This window comes from Lontra canadensis, unplaced genomic scaffold, assembly GCF_010015895.1.
Source record: "Lontra canadensis isolate GAN:19392208 unplaced genomic scaffold, GSC_riverotter_1.0 scaffold41, whole genome shotgun sequence".
In the NCBI taxonomy this organism is placed as follows: domain Eukaryota; kingdom Metazoa; phylum Chordata; class Mammalia; order Carnivora; family Mustelidae; genus Lontra; species Lontra canadensis.
In genome coordinates, this window is record NW_022631035.1 from 9,832,172 (window position 1) to 9,850,304 (window position 18,133).

The following is an 18,133-nucleotide window of genomic DNA, read 5'->3' on the forward strand; positions in this document are numbered from 1 at the left end:
GAAGCAGATATGGAGCTGGAGTCCTGGGGGATGAGCCTAGCTGTGCAGTCCACTGACATGTGACACTAAGCCCTCCCACCCTGCTGCTCGCCACTGAGCTTGGGGCTTCAGCCCACGTCTAGCTATCACATCCAGGTACTTGGCTATGGAAGTGGAAAACATTTTTTTTTTTTTTTTTTTTTTTTGCTTTAGGTTGTTGTCCACACCCGCCCTCCCTGGAAACTATTTTGTATTCACAAATGTCATGTGAAGTAGTTGATAAAGGATTGAAAACCCCACCTAAAAATGCGTGAACTATAATCCCAGACCACCTGGGCTTCCATTTTCTTAGAGAATTAGGAAGCCTCAGGCTATATCCCCTCACCACCCCCCTTACCCACCTAATTTATTTGGAAAAGCACGATGTGATAGGTCTGGGTCTAACACAAAGCGCTTTTCACATTTTGTATTAAAAAAAAAAAAAGTAAGGTGCACAAATCGTGGTTGTCGAGAGAAGTTTACTCTGAGTGTGTTTTACCTGACCTTGCCTTTCAATGGCATGACTTTTCGGGTCTCTCTTCATAGGTTCGTGAGAAACCCCATCCAAGGGGATGACTTTTGGGGCAGGGAGTTCATTCCTCTCAAGTAAGTCATGCCTTCTCTGTTCATCTCATCTGTTTCCCTCTCTCGCTTCCTCTTTAAACTTTACATGAATGAAATTGAATGAATCAACCCACTCTGAAAGCCCATTTCCTAGTCCCCAGTGGGACTCTTTAGGTTTTATTACTTTTCAAGATTCACCCAGGCTTTCACTAACATGAAAAGTAGATCACCTCCAAGCGGCCACTTTCAGGTTTAAAAGACTTAGACCCCAACGCAGAAACTGGCTTCCAACGCTCCCCTTGAAAGGCTGCAAGGCCCCAGTGGATGTGTGTTTAACAGTTTTTATTCTCCTGTGAAAAATGAGGATGTTTATATCTTTGCTGTAATCATAAAAAGACCCAGGTAGAAAATTTTCCATTACAAGTCACTGTTCCCATCGTGTCATTGTAGGGAGGATAAATGAATGGGATCCGATCACAGGCTTATAAATGTGAAATAACTCCTGAGTGATGTGAAACATCACAGCCATCCCACCTTCTGTGTGCAGAGCACGTCTCGCCAGACCCTCCCTCCCCCGCCCCAAGAACACTTCCCCCATAGCATCCTTCTTCCCTTCATGTCTCTGGGGCTGTTTTGCAAGAAGACTGATCCATGCAGTACAGGCATCTGTGATACTCGGCCTCAGAAAGTTCCGGGCCGGGCTGGGCTGGGGGTGGAGGAGGTGAATCAGTGCCAAAGCATAGCTCGGCTGCCAGATGTCCAATACTGACAGCTGCCTCCTGGGGTTTGCCTTACAAGGGCTGCTGTCTAATTTCAACAGTAGACACAACAAGGAGAAAGAGAGGTTAATGTTCCTAAACCTGCCTTCATCAACTCTTGTCTTTGCCTCTCCATCCCTCAACAATGCTGAGTCTCTAGCAGGGAAGGGAGTCAGACAGTTTTAACTGACCCGACTGCCATCTTGCCTGATATTCTAAATCACACAGATAGATTGGTTTAAAAAAGGTCAGGTCAGGGGCGCCTGGGTGGCTCAGTGGGTTAAAGCCTCTGCCTTCAGCTCAGGTCATGATCTCAGGGTCCTAGGATCAAGCCCTGCATCGGGCTCTCTGCTCATCGGGGAGCCTGCTTCCTTCTCTCTCTCTGCCTGCCTCTCTGCATACTTGTGATCTCTGACTGTCAAATAAAAAAAAAAATTAAAAATTAAAAAAATATAAAAAAAAAAAGGTCAGGTCGAATGCAGGGGAATGGACCTAACCCAATTATAGCGAGAACAAGGCTTGACATCCTTGGTCAGCGGGTAGGATCCCGTCGGAAATAAAATGCCCACACTTGTAATCACTTGCCTAAGGAAAAACCAGGGTATTACTGAGGATTTCAAATTGAAAGAGGACCTCCCTGACAACAGAGAACATAAAGACCAAGTACACATGCATTTGGTTCTGAACAAATTCTAAAATTTGTTATTAGTAGTTATTTCAATATAACTGTACCCTAAAATTTACACCAATCAGTCTTTTACAAATAAATATTGTCCATCTTCTATGAGCTCTCAATAATGCTGAGTGCTGACTATTTCTGATTGAATTCCTCCAGCAAATTCCCCACCATTACTTGTAAGTGTGTACAATTTTATTTCCTAGAATTGATGCATCTTCTCTTTCAACAAATCTTTGGTTTCTTAACTGACACAACTTGGATTATTTCTGAGTAATCTATTGTTACATAACAACCACCCCTCAAATTTAACATTTTTAAATGGCCACCATCTAATTGGTGCGTGTTTCTATGCTTTGGTTCGCCATGGCTCAGCCGGGGAAAGCTTATTTCTTCTCCCTGATTTGAGAGGTAGGTTTGGTCAGAGGGACCCCAATCTGGGCTGGACGATCCAAAATGGCTTCCTTTGCATGCCTGGTTCCTCAGCTAGGAAACCAAGGCCACTCTCTGAGTCACATAGTCCTTCATCTTCTAAGTGTTCCTTTCCTCCTGTAGACTTTCACCCTTCATAAGGTCATGCTCTCCATCTGGTCTCTCTAGCAGGATAGCCAAGCTTAGTAATGGTGGATCGAGACACTAAACAAGCAAAGGCAGAGTCCGCCAAGCCTCTTAAACCTGAGGTCCCGAAGTGGTGTGTCTAACTCCTAACTTCTAACAACCAAAGCAATTCTCAGGCCAGAGAATGCTCAAGGGAAGATGAAATACTCTCCATTTCTTGGTAGAGGAGCAACATCCACATATTAGAATGAGCAGAATTACTGGCAGCCATCTTTGCAGACAATTAACCACACCTATCATACTATACATCTGTGTAAACCCAGAGAGGGGAAGAAACATGGAGGAATTTAGTATATCTTAAGTTGTAGGAACCAAATACTTGGGAAGAGTGATCTATTTAATAAATTGATTTGAAATCTTTGTTTAACTGTTAAGAAAAAGAAATCCATCTCCATTAAAGAACATAACTTGATGAATAAAAATTTGAGGGCTGAAATATTTACTTTCTCAGAGTGTGGAAGAGAGATTAAATATAAAATTTAGAAAACACACAACATAAAGGTAAACTGACTGGTTTGACAGATCTTACCAAATATGAACTTCGGATGTGAACATCAAAACCTTGTGTTCTGCCTCTGTTTAACATGAAGGAATATACCAAAGGATATTGTTCCCATCCTCAAACTGAACGGGGCGGTGGGGGGGAGCCAGATAACTTTTAAAATCATAACCTTTCTAGACCTTATCAGAGAACAGAGGTTACACAACAATCAAATGAACTGAATTGCAAAAGGATAACAGCTTCTCTAAGGAAAGAGGGAAGAACCATTTCACCTAGGAGAGACAAGGGAAGGAAGGGTCAGCCACCATAAAAACAGGTAAGAAGAAAACAACCAAAATTTCAGCAAGTTCCTAAAAGCCAATTATAGGCTAAGATGACCCCTTAAAATACATGGGAACCCTAGGCCTGAGGAGAATCCACTCTCATGGGCAGCCTCTTTCTCATAGACCACTACTGGTATTCACAGGAGACACAAAGGTCTCCCAGGGAACCCAGAGAGTCCCCTTCAGCATGAAGCCATACCCACTTTCTTGGAAACTTCCCTTCTCCAAAGCAAAGGTCCTAAGTCACTAGGGCAGGGGTAGAGGCAGGCAACATTTCTGTCCCAAAGGTTCAAACAAAGATGGACTACCTCTGAGAAAGAAACAAAGCAAAGGGCATCAGCTACTGAAGGGACAAAGCAAAGGTGAACCTCTGCTGAGTGAGGGGTAAAAGCAGGAGGGGTAAAAGCTCCTGAACTAGGGGCAACACAGTCCACAGCTGTAGGAGGGGGCTACCATGCCTGGCCCCAGTCTCTGGCAATGGCTGAGGAAGGGCTGCTAAGGAAGAAAGAGAAGCAAAACCCCTCCTCCACAAGGACCCTCCCCTTCCACAGATACAAGGTTAAGCTTGGAGGTCATAGTGGAGGGGCAGGAATGCTCACAAAACCCCAACCGCAAATGGCAGGCATGCCCACTGAGGCTGGCACAGGGGAACGGGGAGTGCCTGCCCACCACGAGTCTTGCACCAAGTAACAAGCAATAGCAGATTATCATTGGGAGAGGGACAAGAGCATAAAAGAGAACTCTTACCTGATGATGTCACCACGCAAGACCTACTGCAAGCTTGGGCTGGAGCAGGAACACTGAGAAAACCCTGAAGCACTGTGGGATCCACACAGGGCACTAGCTTAAATTCACTAAAGGAACTTAAAGTCGATGTGCCCTTAAGGCAATCAACAACAGCAAAGACGACCCGCTTGATTACCAACTGGACTGACTTGACTGCCCAAGCTAATCCTCTGAAAGAGGAAACAGGTGTGCTTGGTTAAGGCTATGTATACCAGTTACCGCAATCTTTACAGTTACATATAAACAATGACTAATATCCAAATAAGAATTGTAAGACAAGAGAGGAGGAGGGAGAGAGAGAAAGGAGAGAGGGAAGGAAGAAAGAATGAAGGAATGAAGGAAGGGATAGAGCAGTCAAGAGAACCAAATCCAGAAATTAGACTGATGGGAGAATTACCAGATGGGGAATTTTGAAAACTACGGTGAATATGTTAAAGTATCTAATGGAAAAGGTAGACAATATGTTTGCGCAGATGGGAAAGTATAAAATGAATAAAATGGTGATGCCAGGAGCACGGGAGAGTAAACAACATAATATTGGAAAAGAAAAGTTCCATGAACTTATCAGCAGATGTGATGCTGAAGATGAAAGATTCAGTGGGGACGTCTGGGTGGTCAGTTAAGTGTCTGATTCTTTATTTTGGCTCAGGTCATGATATCAGGGTCATGAGACTGAGCCCCACATCAGACTGCACTCAGCACAGACCACAGAGTCTAAGATTTTCTCTCCATCTCCTTCTGCCCCTCCCCGACCCCACTTGTTCTCTCTCTCTTTCTCTCTCTCCGCGATAAATACAATATTAAAAAAAGTAAAGATAGAAAATATTTGAACCATGCTATCAATGACTTTGACCTAATAACCATTTAAAGAACACATCCAATAGTAACAGAATACACATTATAATTTAAATATATTATCCACAAAGGTAAAACTCATTTTGTGCCACAAATAAACCTTAAAACCTTTAAAACAACTGAAATCATTCGGCACCTGGTTGGCTCAGATGGTTAAGAGTCTGCCTTCAACTCAGGTCATGATCTCCAAGTCCTGGGATCGAGCCCCACATCAAACTCCCAGCTCCTTGGGGGGTCTAGTTCTCCCTCTCCTTCTGCCTCTTTCCCTGCTTGTGCTCTCTCTCTCTCTCTCTCAAGTGAATAAATAAAATCTTTAAAAAACAAACAAACAAACAAACCTGAAATCATACAAAATAGGTCCTCCAAACTACATAGGAATTAAACTAGAAATAAATAACAGAAAGATAATCTATCTATGAGTCAAAGAAGAAGTCACAGGGAAAATTAGGAAACTGAATTGAATGGAATGAAAATGAAAATACAACTTATCAACATTTGTGGGATGCAAATAAAGCAGTACTTTAGAGGGATATTTTTAGCAGTAAATGTTCATAGAAAATTATAAAGATTCAAAACAATGGTCTAGGTCTCACTCTTAGAAACTTGAAAAAGAGAGCAAATTAAGCCCAAAGTAAGCAGAAGAAAAGAATAATAAAAATAAGAGATAGATTTTTTTTTTTAAATAAAGGGGATTAAGAGTACACTTACATGATGGGGGCCCCTGCATGGTACAGTCAGTGAAGCTTCCAACTGTAGGCTGCAGCTTAGGTCATGATCTCAGGGGCTTGAGATCAAGCCCCACACTGGGGTTGAGATCAGCAAGGAATCTACTAGAGTTCCTCTCTCCCTCTTCCTCCATCCCTCCCCATGCCCATTTGCTCTCTCTGTCTCTCTCTCAAAAAATAAATAAATCTGTTTAAAAAAAAAGAGTATACTTATCATGATGAACACTGAGTGATATACAGAATTGTTGAATTATTATATCATACACCTGAAACTAATATAACACTGTATGTTAATTCTACTTCAATAAAAGAAATTTCTAGATAAAAGAAAAAAAAATTTAAAAAGCAAAAATCAAATTAAAGGAAAACAGATAAGCAATCAAAAACTCAGTGAAACCAAGAACTGTTTCAAGAGATCAAAGCAAATACTGATCAAGAAATGTAGAAAGAAGTTTTAATTTACCAATATTAGAGCCAAAAAATTGCTTATCACTACATGCTCTATAGACTTCAAAAAGTTAAGGGAATAAAAAAAGTTTATGTTAAGAAATTTGATAACCTATATGAAATGGACACTTTTTTTTTTTTTTTTAAAGACACCACAATCAAAGCTCATTCAAGAAGAAATAGATCAATTTCCAGTAAGGGAATTCATTTCATAATTTAAAATATTCCTCCACAGAAAACAGCAGGCCGAAATGACTGCCTCAATGAATTTTAACAAACAATCAAAATTAATAGTATTAATACCAATCAGTCCTGTGTCAACAGCTCTCAGAGCCCCACATGCAGGGGCAGCTTCCTTTGCACAATTCAGTCCCCAATTTCACCCCTTCGGTAAAATGTCTTCATATGGATACCCTGTCCTCCCTTTGTGAGCTTCAGATAAGCCTATCCTTTTTATCTGACAGATAATTGCCCTCTTGATTCATCTGCAGCTTTCACTCTTACTCTCTTGTTGTCTTGGCAAATGAGACCACAGTTCCCGCAGCTTCAAAAACTGTCAGAGCACCTCCATCCTTTCCTAATCAATAACCAATCCTATTGATCCTTCTTGAACATTCTTCACCTTTATTTGCTTCCCTTTCCAATCAAGCTCCAACTCTGCCATCTCCCCGCTCAGAGAACTCCTATTTGCAATAGATTCAAATTACGTCACTTTATTTGTGTGTCTCCAAGTACAACACTACTCAAAACACAAAATTTTTCTATTTTGTCTTCACGGTATATCCACATTTATTCCCTAACCATAGTCTAGTAAAAATCTTTATTCCTATTCTTCTACCCATACTTAGTTTTTTTTTTTTTTTTTAAGATTTTGTTTATTTATTTGACAGAGATCATAAGTAGGCAGAGAGGCAGGCAGAGAGAGAGGAGGAAGCAGGCTCCCTGCTGAGCAGAGAGCCCGATGCGGGGCTTGATTCCAGGACCCCAGGATCGTGACCTGAGCCGAAGGCAGAGGCTTAACCCCCTGAGCCACCCAGGTGCCCCTACCCATACTTAGATTAACTCAAGAATATTTTCTCTGTGTAAGAAACTGTTTTACAGGTTGACAACCAAAGAGAAGCTTAGAGCACTTAACTCTAAAGAAAGAGACATATTTAAAAACAACTATAATGAAATCTAGGAGGTGATAAAAAAGTAATATGAATAGGTCCTTGAGCAACAAAAATGAGGGGTAATCACATCTGTACTAAAGGTAAGAAAATATATAAATAGAAAATGACTTCTAAGAGTAGATGATAAAGCAGTGGTATGACCAGAGAGAGTGACATGGGCAGAAGGGTGGGGGTATGACTCTCTGTGACATATCTGGACCAGAAAGACTCCAGTGTACATCCTCAAGTTCCTTCTTGTAGCCCTGCTAAGCACATATTACCTGTCCTCCCAGGTCCACCTACACAGCTCTTTTCATGCCCTAATTCTAATGCCTGTTGATTTCTACCTCCTTCTATAAACTCTTATGGATGGCTTATTTCCCTTCTATTTTTTTTTAAGGATATGGCTGTATACTATTGTATACATAAACTGTGCTGTTGCAGGAGTGGTGCTGTTGGTATTCCCTGTCAGATAATGAGGATCTGAAGGTCAAGAAGAATGATTGACAGTTCTCCTCCTCCTTCTCCGCTTCCTCTTTCTTGTCCCCCTTCCTCCTCTTCTTTTTTTTTTCTTCCTCATTGCCATGTACATAAAAAATCCCCAAAACTTATTTTTTTTAATTTTTTCTAAGATTTTATTTATTTATTTGACAGAGAGAGAGAGAGATCACAAATAGGCAGAGCAGCAGGCAGAGAGAGGTGGGGGGAAGCATGCTCCCTGCTGAGCAGAGAGCCCGATGTGGGGCTCTATTCCAGGATCCTGAGATCATGACCCGAGCCAAAGGCAGAGGGTTCAACCCACTGAGCCACCCAGGCACCCCAAAAGTTATTTTAAATAGAGTTTCTACAGCTGGAGAATGGGGGTTACTTAGATTTTATCAATATTAGTGTCTCTCAACTGTGGTTCCTCATTAGTGTCACCTGGATAGCTTTTGATAAATCCAGATTTCCCTAATGTCTGGACTTCACCTACTGTCCAATTAAATCTAAAATCTTGGAAGAGATCTTGATCCCTAATATCTATGTATCTCTCTATATATGAAGTGTGTGTAGTCTGTATCTACAATTATATGTGAGTCTGATGGGAAGCTACTTAAATTATTGATGTACTTTTTCTTTTTTTCTTTTAAGATATTATTTGTTTATTTGACAGAGAGAGACAGAGAGATCACAAGTAGGCAGAGTGGCAGGCAGAGAGAGAGGGGGAAGCAGGGTTCCTGCTGAGCAGAGAGCCCGATTCGGGGCTCAATCCCAGGACCCTGAGATCATGACCTGAGCCAAAGGCAGAGGCTTAACCCACTGAGCCACCCAGGCGCAACCCCCCCCCCTTTTTTTTTTGATGAAGAACTTAAAGCCTGCAGAGATAATGTCGTTGATCCAGGTCACCCAATCTGAGATGAAGCTATGAGCAGAAGGCTGATATTCTGATTCTTGGTCATAAATTTCACTGTCTCTGAGGAACCAACTCTGTCCTCTCTTTAGGGTGATGATCAAATTTTCCTCATTTCTGTGATCCTTAGACACACGACACCTACCCGTAGGAAGACAACATCACGTGACCTTCTTTAGGCATCAGGTGGTCTCCTTCCTGACTTGCCAGGCTATCTTTACCAAAGCAAATTCTGGGTGTGGGGAAAAAAAACCCAGATCAGAAGAACTGCTAAAGTCACTCCCACTTGAAAAGAAAAGAACAGAGGTCTAAATCCATGGGGAGAATTTGACGGAAGAAAGTCTATCTTCAGTGTTACGAATGAGGCTCCGAAGTCACACAGGGAGGCTAAGAACAGGTTGAAACTCCTCCAACATGTCACATGACTCTGCGCAGGCCAAGCCAAAGCAACAAGGGTGTCCTTCACAAGACACTGAAGTGACTTTGATTTGCTGTAGCAGGTGGGGGCAATGTAAGCAGATGGAAATAAGGCCACAGGACTGAGGTGTTTTGTTTTGTTTTGTTTTGTTTTTTACATGTTTCTGTTTGTCCTCATGAAGTACCTTGCACGCAGAGCCCCAGGTTGCCTCCTTGTTTCTTAATCCTGAGAAGTGAGACATTCAGGACTTTATCTCCCTAGATCTTATTGTAAACCACCTGACTTTCTTTTTCTTTTGCCTCCTTTGATGCATTGTCTAATAGATCTCAATTCCCAAGGACTTTTCTCCTTGTGAAATTATTTATTTATTTTTTCTGGACAGCTCATTGCCTAATGCCTCAAAAGTCTACAATTTCTCAACACTATTTCCTTTTTGGTCCACAGTGGTTGAGAATGTTTCTTTTAAGTTCTCCCTTTACAAGAAGAACTAGAAATAGTAAAATACCTAGGGTATTTTTTTTTTTTTAAGCTAAAGTAAATACGCCCTGGGGGATGTAGGTATTGATCTGTTGTCTCCTTTAGGCGTGATGCAATTTCACAGACACTGATGGAACAGAAAGATCACCAATAAGAAGACCAATAAGGTCTTGGTTGTTTGCTCTAAAGGAAAGATGAAAAAGAGTGAGATATTGAAAAGTAGTTGTATAAGATTTCTCTAAGTTTTGGCTTTGGACATTGTTTTTGCACTGCAGTATGAATCTATTTATAGGCCTTGTGCTATAGGACACAGGTTTTCAAATAAAATACTGAAGACTATTTCTGAACACTTCTCCCATGAGTAGCCACAAAGCTCTTATACCATCCGCACTAATCCCTTCTTGAGCAACAGGTAAAGGGTATAACAGATCTCAGTCTGTAGGAATAAAGACCTACAATGTATTTAGGAGCAAGAGTGGTGATCAGTTAAGTATTACAGTTTTAAATCCCTGCTGAGATGGATATTGAACAGAATTTAGACCAAATAAAGAACAAGGTCTCAAAAGAGTGTCCAGTTTAGCTAACTACCTCTGATAGCATCAACGATAGGAAACACATTTGCCTACAGAAAATCCGATATCTTCTTCTCTCAGTTGGAAAATTTCTAGGGCTGAACTTCAGTGTCCCTGTAATTTTCCCATTTTTGTCTTGGAATACACAGTAAAAGAATTAGCTTTATCCCACTCTCTGCTCATAAATGAGTTTATCTTGCATTGGTCAGACTTTGGGCTTTGAGTTTTCAAGTTTCTAAAGTTTGGAAGCTCTGAAAGATAAATATTTGTTATTCCTAAGGGTTATTAACAGAGGGTATCATACAATTCAGTGAAGTGTTCAGGTTATGTAGATACACAGATCTGGTTCAAATATATACGGAGTTACCTGAAAATCTTGAGAAAGCACCACATCCTAAGTGCGAGTTTTTTCAACCATGTGATAGGATTACTTATAGTACTAAAATCATGACACCATTATGAGAATTACTCAAAATCACCAATTTAGATGATCAGTAACTAACATATGGTAAGCACTCAACTGATGACAGCAAATTTTAGTTAAACACAACATAATTAGAGGATAGTTGGATCAAGCTTCCAATGTGTCTCTTCATTCCTAACCATTTTTAAAATAATACAATAAACCCGATCCCCTGATGTTAATATACCATACCAAGATAAATATTGAAAGCAGAAATACCATCTTGAGATTTACAGAAGGACATTAAGTTATCATTAATCAATAGTATGTAAAGAACATTTACAGCTACCAGCCCTGGATTTTTATAGATATAATGTGAAATTACAAGCTATTGATTTAAGCAAAACACACTCAATATAACCTCCCTTTATAGCCTTGGTCTAAATTACACCACTTTACAGTAGATTTATCACCTCTGAATAACTCCCCTGGAAGGAGTGATTGGTTTCTTGGTGTCTCTGCAGATTGAAGTACTTAGTTTTGTTCAACAGCACAGTGTTCCCAGTGTCATTCAGCAAAAGCCGTGTCTGTGAATCCTATATGCACAAATATTGCCCGTCACCTTTCTGTGACATGAAGTTGGAAAGATACAGCCAACACAAGACACAAGAGAATCAAAATTCCAAATAATCTCATCAGACCAGAACAGTGACATTTAAGAAATCAAATGTAGAAGTCCAACATTTTGATTTTAAAATAATCACTAAACAGATGTGGGATGATAGAAATACCACAGTTATCCAAGACGATAGTGCTCCCCATCTCCACCCAAAGTGTACATCATCATTTCCCCTCCTTCCTCCTCGTTTCCTGCTAGAACACCTCCATCCAAATAAATAAATGATGAGTAATGGGAAAATAACTATATATTTGAAGGAAGCCAGAACACAAAGCAAGTATCTGTTTTGACTCCTCTACTCTCTACCTTCCGTTAATGACATCAGCAACGACACACGTCCTCACCATCACTATTCTCAGTCCCATCTGCCCAAATGTCAATTTCAGGTCCAACCCTCATTCTTTGGGGGTTCCTACTGTCTACTATATTCTGCCCCCACTGCCCCCCCTTTTACAAGCTCTTTGTTGTATCTCATTCTTCTAAAATGCACACAGGATGCTAGCATTTTTCTGCTTAAAATTCTTCCATAAATATCTACATTTAGACAATTAAATCAGAATGCTTTTACGTAGCACAGGAGGCCTTTTATTTTTTTTTTAAGATTTTATTTATTTATTTATTTGACAGAGAGATCACAAGTAGGTAGAGAGGTAGACAGAGGGAGAAGGGGAAACAGGCACCCTGTTGAGCAGAGTCCAATGCAGGGCTCAATCCCAGAACCCTGAGACCATGAGACCACGACCTGAGCCAAAGGCAGAGGCTTAACACACTGAGCCACCCAGGCACCCCAATGGGAGGCCGTTTATCTTCCTTTATAGCAATTTATCCCCACCCTCAGTTATGTTGAACCATTTACATATTTTCCACAACATCCCAAGCTTTCGCAAGTCAGTGACTTTTGCATATTTCTAACTTTGTTTAGAATTACCCTCATTTCATATGTGTGTGTCTATATATATATATACACACATATATATGTATATGTATATATGTGTGTATACACACACACACACACACATATATATATATATTTACTTTTTCATGCTTCAAATCTAAAGGCAGAGATCAAATCTGTATAGGAAAATTAGCTGATCGATTCTTCGTTTCCTTTGCAATTTTATATGCCTTGTTTTATAAGTATTAATTTGTATGCATCTTTCTCAAACAATGATGAACATTTTGAAGTTCTATATCATAATGGGGTATCCCCAGCTTCTATCAAACGACTAACATATTAGAGATATCTAATAAAGAATTGAAAAATTAATACAGTAACTGACAGGATGGACATGTCTGATAATTTAGATAAAGTGATTCTTCAAGCTGGACTGAAGATCGGATAATTTCGATCATCCATCAGATAATTTCCACACTATAATCCTATGGGGTAATTACATTCATTCTGAGTAAACAAAACAAGACTCATATACAATTTGTTTGAAGAATTGTTTATGACCAGGTGTTTAATATGCTTTTCTCTTGGCATCTGATTTTTCCCCCTTAAATTCTACAATGAGAAGCATGCATTTAACTCCCACATTAGAAAGCCTTGACCTAGTTTTAAGGAAATCCTAGAAAAATCTACAGTCATTAATTCTAGAGCCGATGTTTCAGAGAGAAAAATTGATCAGTATGTGTATACACTGTCACAAAACTGAAGGCCTGCTTCCAAGATAGCAATGTAAATGGCCACAGTTTCACCCACAACTTGTTCCCATTCTTGATCAAATAATTGCTAGGGAAATACTATTTTTAATTGAACAAGTGATTCATGCCTCTAGAGTACAGAACATGCATTCCACGGAGTACAAATAACCAGCTGGTGATAGCTCTGAAAGTATGCCTGTTAGAACCTATCAGAGCTGGGTGTCCTAGTCCTGAAATGACATTACACTTATTCAACTGTTCTGAAACAGATTTCTAGAAAATTCTCTGAAAGGTACCTGAATTGATTTGCTGTTGGAAAAACTCTTTCTTTGGGGGCCTTATCATTTTAATCCTCTAAATGGCAAGTTCCCAAGAAATAGGTTGTCTCACCAACGCAGCAAAACCATAGGATTGGTTGGTTTCCAAGGATACTGAAGGGAAAGTTGACTCCTTCTAAAAATAATAGAAGATGATAGAGGTGAGGAAGTCCTCAATTAATGGCCTTCACCACAGCAACCCATTTAGGAAGTGAGGCTGTCGGATTATAAATTGTCCAAGGTCCCTGATATTTCGTAATTTTAAGTTTTAAATATCAACTTACGCTATAACTTGTTCTATGGTCCTCTGAGGAAACTCCTCTTTGAAAAACACTAAATAGGGTTAACCGACTGGGGAAGAGGGATTTTAAACAGGAGCAGTAAAGGAGTGACACAAACTTATTTGCAAATTCTATTGCTACTCACCCTGAGGTGTGTTTTTGCCTACTTGAACCCTGTCCAACCGTGGGTCCTAGCACAGAACTGTCTGAACCACACTCTGAGGGAAGACTCACAAAATATAATTGAAGAATAAACTTTCTGCCCAGGCCAATTGGGTAAATTGCCTTTGTGCTTTTCCATGACTTGCTTTTGCCAGATGGAATACTTGGCACTTAAGACGGTGGCATTGGACCAGATTTGGGAGCAATGGGATTTTTGAAAATGATTTATTTTTTTCCCTCCACAGACAGTTACTTTGGCACAGATGGTTTCTCTGAATGATGAGCTCAGAGTCGTTTCCATCATATTTTGCCACTGTAAAAAGTCTATCTGCTGCAGTTTCTTTGACTTTTTGCTCCGTGAGTTCAAGAGAGATGTGTAAGAAGGTTCAGAATGAAGACCAAAGTTTGGCACCTAACATGTGTAAAGCCAAGGCCTTCCAAGGTGGGTCTGGGAATGCCATGAGCTGAAATACTTCTTTTCCTTCCCCTCTGTTCCTACAATGAAATTCCATCTTCAATCAATAATGTTAATAAAGGGAAATCAACTAGAGAAGAATGGAAAATTATAGCGGTCTTTCTCTAGACTACGACACACACTCAGATTGTGTTATGTGAATGCTTAGTACTTACTGTCAACTTTCCGAGAAGAGATGAAGACCTAATTAGGAATGCCATGTTAATATGGAAGGAGGAATTAGGGTAAAAGAAGTTCTTATATGAAAGGTCAGATGTGATAAAGAAGCAAGCAAGATCTCAAGGGCTCCCCAGTATCTATGAAAAGAAACTTGTCTTTGGAAAAGAAACAATATTTCTTGAGAAACAATTACATGCCGTAAATGGAAATCTCTATACAACCCTAAGACTCTGCAGATCCCTATCCCCAGGTATGGACAGGTAAAACAAGAATTAGGAAGATTCAGTAACTCGCCCAAAAGTGATCCACTAGTTTTCAGGAAAGACAAAAGATGAACCACAAATTTCTTTATTCCAGATTCCCCCCATTCACTTAAATCATATGTGGGCTACAGCAATCCATGGCCAAGGTGGTAGCGATGCATTCCTTGACATCATTAACAGAGTAGAAAATATGGAATGATATGCCCGGCATAGGGAACTCTCTCAGGGAGCTACGCTAATGGAGAAAATGTCATTGATAACTACTGAATGTGATGACACCACATGAAATCCAGCCAGAATTTGAGCCCATCACAGCAAAATGGAGCACAAAGAGCTATCCAGTTACATTGAGCAGATGCAGCAGGAAAACATGAGCATGGTGGCTAATTACAGTTACTAATTTACTTCTCTCTGTCATAACTGTGACAGTTATAAATCACTTTACGATATGGGATCTTTAAAGGAGTATGAATGCATTAATAATCTTCTGTATTTGTACATCGTGTATTTTGGATACTTAGAGTGAGACTGAAAAAGTTTCTATTAAGAAAAAAGGAATGACTTTATCAGAAAAATGTGGATGTGTGTGTGTGTTTGTGTGTGTGTGTGTGTGTGTGTGTGTGTACTGTCTTGCACCAGCCACATCAAATAAAAATTGCACCTGGGGGGCACCTGGGGGGGCACCTGGGGGGCTCAGTTGGTTAAGCGACTGCCTTCAGCTCAGGTCATGATCTCAGGGTCCTGGCGCTGAGCCCTGCATTGGGTTCCTTGCTTAATGGGGAGACTCTTCTCCCTCTTCTGCTCCTCCTGCTTGTGCGCTCTCTCTCTCTCTCTGTGTAAAATAAATGAATAAAACCTTTTAAAAAATTGCACCAAGAATTGGCATATCTCAGGGAGTTTGATAGTCTTGATTCATCTGTAATTTTTGAAAAGCCACTTTTCTTCATTGGAAGTCAGTTTCCTTGGGATTGTGCTGAAATAATGGCATCAGACCTAAATGTCCTCATTTGTAAACTGGGAGTACACAGAGGCCAATATTGACAACTAAGTGAGATAATGCACTTAGTACAGTCCCTGTGTTGTAATGTCAAATTAATATTCACTGTTATTATTTTTACTTCAAATCTGATGAGACAGTTGAACCAGATGTCCCCTCAGGCTCCTTCTAGACCCCATAATATTTGTTTTTTATATCATGGTCCCTTGATCCATTTTTTTAAATCTGTATATTCCTTCTATACTATTTACAGGAGCAGAACTTTACGTCTTTTGTCATTAATGACACCCCCACCCTCCCACATCAGGTGTGGAAAAATACATGATTTTTAATCATTTGTTTACTGATAAGTTTGCAAAATATATTAAAACTCATCTCTCCTTTTAATCAGGGAGTCATAAAATCCAGTAAGGACCAGGGGAAATGAGATAAACCAACCTAAAATCTCAAAATGATTATTTGCAAATTTTCATCATGTTTAGAACAGATATTATTTCTTTCCAAATTTTTGTTATTTATATAAGCCAAGTGTGTAAAAAATATTCAAATAATATTTATAAAATGGCTTGTTTTTATCAAAACAGTCATCGCTTTATTATTTTAGTTTAAAATCGGTTCAACAGTGGTAAATAAGGTGTAAATGTGAATGTCACTTTGTTATTTTAAAATTTCATTGAGTTCACAGTGAAGTACATATTAAAGGGTAACAACTGGAAAAGAAAAAAAAAATTAGTGTCTCAAATCTCTCCAAAGAGTAACTTAAACTCGTATACATATAAAAAACTAAATTATGCATTTTACAATGAAAACTAGATGGAAACAGAACTGAATATTTATTAAAGGGAAGTAGATTTCTAAATGGACAAGTAAGTGAAAAAAATCATAAAAAGAAAAAATATATTTCAATAGGGTACCATGTAAAAACGTAAACTTTATGCAGGTTAAAAAGTATAACAAAATGCAAAGGTGAAAAGCTGAGTAGAAACCACTTTTACAAAATAAGATGAGAAAAGAGCCGAAAAACCTTATTAAAAGTAGAAGAATACTTGTCAAGGAAAACAATTCACTGATAGATAAGTGGGCAAAAATATGAAAAGAAATTTACAAGAGAAGACATACAACTAGTAAACAAACATGATAAAAATATTCAATATGAAACAAGCAAAATAAAACATCCCACTTGTTTGTTTTCTTTTGTCTTTAGATGTCATAACCTACTATTGGTGCTCAAAATTACTAACAGGCATTTGTAAGTAAATAGCAAAATAGATAGACTTTAGGGTGCTCTTCCTTTGACCAAATAACTGCAACTCTGTAAATATGCTTTAAGAAAATAGTCTGAAATACAAATGTTTTATGCACAAAAATGTTGTTTCTTTTGATAAGAAATGAAAGTATCTCCATGGCACAATACTGATGGTGAAATGTTACATAACCTTTAAAAATGATGATAGTAAAGAATATGTGCGAACCAGAAATAAAGTGTATGATATATTAAATAAAAATACAGGATGCTGGAACAACTGAACACCCACATGCAAAAAAAAAAAAAAAAAAGAATTTACACATAAACTGTAGGTGCTCCATAAACAATTTACTCCAAATGGGTCATAGAACTACATTTAGGTCATAGACCTTAAAATCCAAAACTATGAAACACTTAGGATATGACATAGGAAAAAATCTAGATGATCTTGGGTTTGGTAATGCCTTTTTGATACAACACCAAAAATACAATTCGTGAAAGAAAGAATTAATAGTGAAATTCATTGAAACTACAATCTTCTGCTCTGCAAAAGACACTGTCAAGGAATTGAAAAAGACAAGCCACAGACTGGGGGAAAATACGTGGCAAAAGACATACCTGATTAAGATCTGTTATTAAAAATATACAAAGAACTATTAAAACTCAACAAGAATAAAACAACCAAATTAATATGACTAAAGATCTTAAGAAACTTCGCCAAGGGAGACATAAGATGGACATAGTGTATGAGAAGATGCCCCACATCATATGTCACTAGGAAATTCAAATTCAAATGAAAACAATGAGATACTACTACATGCCTGTCATAATGACCAAAATCTGAAAACACCAAATGCTGGTGAGGATGTGGAGCTACAGGAACTCTCATTCATTGCTGGTGGGAATGGAAAGTGGTGTGGTCACTTTGAAATACAGTGTGATGGTTTCTTAAAAAAACAAAACAAAACAAACAGACATACAAAAACTTAACATAACTTTACCATGCAATCCAGCAATTGCACTCCTTGGTCTTAACCCAAAGATGTCAAAAATTTATGTCCACCCAAATACCTACACACGGATGCTGGTAATAGCTTCTTTCATAATTGCTAAAACTTGGAATGATCTAGAAGTTCTCTAATAGGTGAATGGATTAAACAAACAGTGGTACATCAAGACTCTACATCCAGTAATAGAATATCACTCATCACTAAAAAAGGTAAT